Raw genomic sequence first — 6,124 nt, 5'->3', positions numbered from 1 at the left:
AATGATGGCAATCCAATACATACTACTAGATAACCGCAGGCAATATTTCTAAATAATTACATCTTAATAGGTATATTAAAGGAATTACATTGAGGATTAGAATGACTAAATCTTCATTCATTATATTCACACAGAATCTCCAAATTCCTTGCATGTGGTCGCGCATTCTCAGATCTTCACAATTCAGGGTTTTTTTAGTAGTTGATGGTTCTTATTTAAAAATCATCTACAACATTGTTCTTTTTGCTCTACAGGAGGCAGAATGTGGACCTATTTTATTCTTTCAGAATTAATGAATTTTGTGATTAGCACTGGTTTCTTCAGCAAACGTGAAAAACTTTACTTCCAAGCGGCTATTTTGTTTACTCTGCTAGGGTCCCATTGGCATCCTTGTAATTGGGTATTTCAACAAACAAAGCCCAAACATTCAATTGTAAAATATGTTTTGTACGTATTGAAAAAAAAAAGTATGTATTAAAACGGAAGGACACATTTATCCCAAGATGAAACTCCGACAGTGTTTACATGTTTCATAAGTTCTGCATAGTTTGGGGTTTGCCAGAAGCAGAACCTGGATTCTAATGGAAGTATTTTACAACCTGGTGGGTAGTCCAGGACCCTGGAGAGCGGCTGAGGGCAGCGGGGAGAGGGGCAGCCAATGAGAGCAGTGCCGTCCTGCGAGGCCCCGTGCAGCAGGGACCCATTGTGAGTAACTGGCTTGATTCCCTTCGGAAACTCTGGCCCACCAGACACGGAGTGGGGCCACTGCTATGGGCGCTGGTTCTCCAGCGCTTCCTGTCTGCCATGCTTGGGTCAGCAGGCTCTCGTTTCACAGGGAGTCCGGGCACAGAGGGAGGATGCCTGAGGCTGGAGGGCTGGCCGCTGGACTAGAAGGTCGAGGCCTGAGGGCACATGAAGGGCACGCACGATATCTGCTTGAAAATCGCTTTCAGTTATGTAGAAACAGTAAGCGTTAACTAAAACGTCTGGGTAAATGAATGGGGAAAAAATCGTGTCGCTACAGCACCTCTCCATACTCTGGTCGAATGAATGTCTTATTGGTGATGAAAATGTAATTCTTAAACTTACCAATTTTTGCTGCTTTCTTTCAAGCTGAATGTCTTCTTTGGCTCTTACTAATTTTTTTTCAGCAATGGCAAATATTGTCAAAAGCTAACTTACATGTTTATGATAATGAAAGATGACTTTAAACCTTCTTGGAAGGAATATTCATACTCTGCACAATTCTCAATCCTCTTGGGGGGGAGTGGGAATCAGAACAAAGTGTCTATTTTTTTCTGAGCTACTGTGTCCTCATCAGTAAGTGAGCACAATACTGAGGACCTCACAGGCTATTGTGAGCATTAGAGACAAAGCATAAAATGTGTGCGTCCAGCAAGTGCTCCATTGATGACCAGGTTACCACCTTAGCAGGCTGTCCCAACTTTAACGTGCATTATTTACCCTGATGAAAAATTTCAAGGTTTGAGAGAATTTTGGTTTCAAAGTGATGAAGGCTTGAACACCCATTGAAACAGACAGTCTCCCTGTCAGCGGGCTTATCAGTGAACCAAGGTCATTACTTTTGGAAGGAAAGGAGGATGTGTGAGTGCAGGAACTTCTGAACGCCATGAGTCTCCGGAGTTATGTAGATGAGGTGTGTGTCACAACAATGCCTCTGCAGAACTGGTTGCTTCCTTGGAGGAACACGCGAGCTTGCAGTCGATCCTGGTAGGACACCTTGCTTGCTTTCTTGGGGGTGGTTTATCGATTCTTTGAGGACAGTTTTCAGGAGATCTGGCTGAAAGACAGCCATGCAGGTGTGACCGTCACCTGGAGGAGTTTGTGCCGGACACTGGGTGGGGCCTGGGGCAGCCGCCTGGGCTGGATGGGTGAGGTCTTCCAGGGGGTGTAATGTTTGAGAGCGATGTATAACTCCGGTGAGCTGGACCTAATGCTATGAGGTGGCAGTTCTGTTGGGAAGGGGTGGGGCAGGTTCCCGGGGGTGGCCTGGATGGGACGGTGATGCCCATGGTTCCTGAAAGCAGTAGAAATTCCCACCGTTAATCATCCTGAGAAAGAGATCTTGGAATGAGGGACCAGAGCCATGGGAGCACAGGGGGACGTCTCCCTGCCCAGCACCTCCGCTGCTGGGGCTTGGGCTCTGAGGCTGACTGACTGCCTTTCCCGTGGCAGTGGCTAGTGCCTTTCCCAATGCAATGGCAGTGAGGTGACCACCCAGGAGCCAGGCAAAGAGGGCGTCCGAGGGTCCCCTGAGGATGGCTCTGGAAATATGAAGTCACTTCTAATAGCAACCTAAGTTCCCACATGGATCGGAGCTTCCTTTTATTAATCCTCAACCTTCAGTAAGATCTTGTTTAAGAACTAGTCTTTAGCATGCTGTGGGAATAAAGACCAGGGCTCAGCCATGCCTGAGGGTAATAAAGAAGGGGGAGCCAAAAGCCTTCTCTCGAGGCCAGCACGCGAGTGGCAGCAAACACGCCAGCCTGGACCACCCTGGGAAGTCCCATCTTGTTCTTGGATCCTTGAGAGCTGGCATCTTTTCAGGTCATCCAGTAAATGGTTTAGGATAAGATAGTCTCCTATGTCGCGTCAAACCCCAAAGAGGGCAGATAGATTGGGGCCTTCCTTGTGGTAATGAATTTCAACCCAGATGCCTGGGTCCCCGGGAGTATCCTCGAGAACACAGGCTCTTTTGATGTCAGAAGACTTATCTCCCGCCCTATGACCCATGCGTGTCTTTTCAAAGCAATACGACTTTCTGCTTCTGGGTCTTCTCGGCCATGAAGGCACCAACGTAGTGAATCAATGTGCTGTCTGAGGTGGTATGCCTTAACCAGTTCTATTCATTTCCATGTGCTCAGATGACTACATTAGTCCAGAAGGTAAAGAGTCAAGTAAGCGACCTGATGAAGAGGAACTCAGGATCACCTTCCGATTTCATGCTTATTTGTAGTGTGTTGAAAGCTTGTAGGGTCATGTGGACCACTGCAAGGCCTCTCTCGGGGATGCTCAGGGGTTTCCAACGACCTGGGAAGCCACTTTCTCTGCTAACACCCCCTCTCAACCCCTAGGCACGCTTCTCTTTCCACTGTGGGTGCCTGATTCTGAAGACCATCTCTTTTCTTCATTCTTGGAAAGCACCTCTAGCATATGACTAGCGTATGCAACAGAATTTTACTTAACATTTGGGATTATTGGAATGCTGGTTACATCATGGAAAAGGCCAGGAAAACCTAAAATCAAATATTAGAAATTTCTGCTCATGTTATTTTATTATGCATGAGTAATGTCTCCCAAACCCTAGCCCAGACTGGTGTCTGGACCTACATTTGTCTTTCCAAAGCACCATTAGCAAATTTTCCTAATGGACAGATAACACCAAGATTACTAACATTACTAACAATATTGTTACATTTGTACTTGACATCAAAGAGGACAATTATATCCCATCAGAATGTATTCCTTGGTACCAATGTCAGAGACATTGTCAATGCAGAGACCGATGTCAACCGTGAGCTGGACAGACCCTGTTTCTGAATCTAGACGGTGATCATTATGCTTCTTTTCGATGAATCTGTCTGTGGGCCATCTCTAGACTATCGTGGGGTGGAGTGATCCTTGGATGGTTAGAAGGCCATGCTATACTTTTATTGCACAACCCACTGGCCCTATGTCTGTCTTACTCAGCTGGCTAAACCACAGCTCTTGTTGGGTTCAACTCTCCTACTCCCTGGCTCTTGTGTCTACATAATGAATGTGTCTAGAAAAGGATAACAAACAATCGTCGTGACTGGTCTTGCTTTAAATTCATGGTTGCTCACTGATGTTGCCTGGCAGTTATGTAATTCTGTACCCCTTTCATTCTCCCTCTCCCCTAGATGGCTGTTGCATTTTTTTTTCCTCTCTTGTCAAAGCTCTGATGCCTCTTTTTCCATCCTCACTCTCAGCCGATGACCTGGTTTCCTTTTTCACTGTGAACAAAGGAACAATCAGAAAAGAGCCCGCATAAACACTCACCACCACATCCACCTGTGTACTGTGCCCGTGGACGCTGCCGCCTTGCCTACAGCCGAGGAAGTCTCTTGCTGGTGCACAGTCTCCCAGCCTCCTCGGTCCACTTGGGGATGGGACCGAGTGCTTCTCCCTTCTCTTTCTTGCATAGTCAACATTTTCCTCCTTACTGGGTCATTCCCACCAGTGTGTAAACATCTCTCATTTCTACCATCTTAACGACAGATTTTTGGACTCCAGCGTCATCTCTAGTTCCTGACCATTTCTCTCTTTCCTCTTGTGTAAACTCTCTGAAATAAGTGTTTGTATCCTCTCCTATTTCCAGCCCCTTCCAGCTAGGTTTCCCCATGCCAATCAACAAAAACTGTCAGGGTTGCAATGATTGCATGCTACTAAATCTCATGGTCATTTTTTCTTTTCAGTTTTGTGTTGCTTGATCTGCTAGCAGCATTGACATACTGGATTATTCTCCCCTTCTTGAAATACTTTTGTGCTTGGCCTCCAGATCTCAGACACTGAACCTTTTCTCTTATCCATCTATGCCCACTCCCTTGGTGATCTCATCCACCCATAAGCTCATGACCCCTAAATTTACATCTCCAGCCCAGCACTGTCCTCTGAGCTTCATATTCAGATAAGCAATTATTTATTGTATTGGTATCTCCACTGGGATATTCTAATAGGTATCTCTAACTTCTCACATTCCTAGCTAAATTCCTGATATCCTCTTCCACCCTCAACCTACTGCTTCTGCAATATTCCCATTTTATTTAATCAACTTATCCTGCTACTGTTCAGGTCAACAACTTAGAGTCATGTTTTGTGCTTCTCTTTTCTCTCAAATCCAATATCCAGTCTGTTGGCAAACCTTGTTGACTTTATCTCCAAAACAGACCCATCATATCTTACTGGGATGTTCTTCCTAATTCCACCTGGGTTCCCCGTAATCTACGTTTCCCGTTGCCACCAGAGTTATCTTCTTAAAATGTAAGTCAGACGGTCAATGTAACGTAATGTCACCCAGAGCCTTCCAGTAGCTTCCCATCTCACCCTAAGGAGAAGGTAAAGTCATTACAATGGACTGGAAGACCCCCAACCTGGCCCCTCTCACCTCTTTGACCTCAACTCTCCCCACGCTTCCTGGGCTCACCCTAGTCACACTGCCCTCCTTGGTTTCCCCTGAACATGTCAGGCAGATGTCTGCATCAGGGACAGTGCCCTGCTGTTCCTTTGTCCTGAAATGCCCCTCCCCCATAGAAACACATGACACACTCCCACACCTGTCTCAGGGCTCCACTTAAGTGTCACCTCTCAGTGGCACCTTCCCTGTCCACTCGACTTAAAATTGCCTCAGTAATCCCTATCTGTCCTCCCTGCTTGATTTTTCTCCATGGCACTCATTACTTTCTACCATATTGTAGATCTTTTTCTTTATTTTGTTTATGGCCCAGCTCCCATGACTGGAATGTAAATCCCATGAAGTCAAGGAATTTGTCTGTTTCACTCACAGCTGCAACACTGTGGCCTAGAAAAGTTCCCGGCACATAGTAGAAGCTCAATAAGCGTTTGCTGAGAGAATAAATGAATTGTGGTTTGGTGTAAAGAGGACTTGGAAGACCCAGGCCTTATTTTTTTGAATCCACTACTCCTGGTTTATAGACTCTTGAGAAAATTACTTAACATCTTTATGTGCTAGTAACTTTCCATCTGTAAAATGTTTTACCAAAATAGTTTGTCAGGATTACGCAAAATGATAAATATGAAAGTTCTTTCTAATTTCATTAGATGTGTTAACATTTACAATACTATTTATAATCATATAAAAGAGAAAGGAGACAGTTAGACAAACCAGGAATGAACATTCTCACTTCTTGCCCAGCAGGGTCACTGGTGTTTTCTACCAAGGGCCAATTTAGAACGTTCCATTAGGGGGATTTGTGGCTTGACTAATTCTATTTTAGATTTCAGAGAACGTAACCCAGATTCCCCCTCAAATTACAGGACTATTCCCAGACTGAATAGTTGCTCTGGGGATATAGACACTCAGGTTTCTGCCGTCCCCGCACAGGTCAAGTTACAACATAATGGC

This window comes from Physeter macrocephalus, chromosome 10 (assembly GCF_002837175.3).
Source record: "Physeter macrocephalus isolate SW-GA chromosome 10, ASM283717v5, whole genome shotgun sequence".
NCBI classification, from domain to species: domain Eukaryota; kingdom Metazoa; phylum Chordata; class Mammalia; order Artiodactyla; family Physeteridae; genus Physeter; species Physeter macrocephalus.
The sequence above is the reverse complement of the archived record's forward strand: the minus strand, read 5'-3'. Positions refer to the sequence as shown.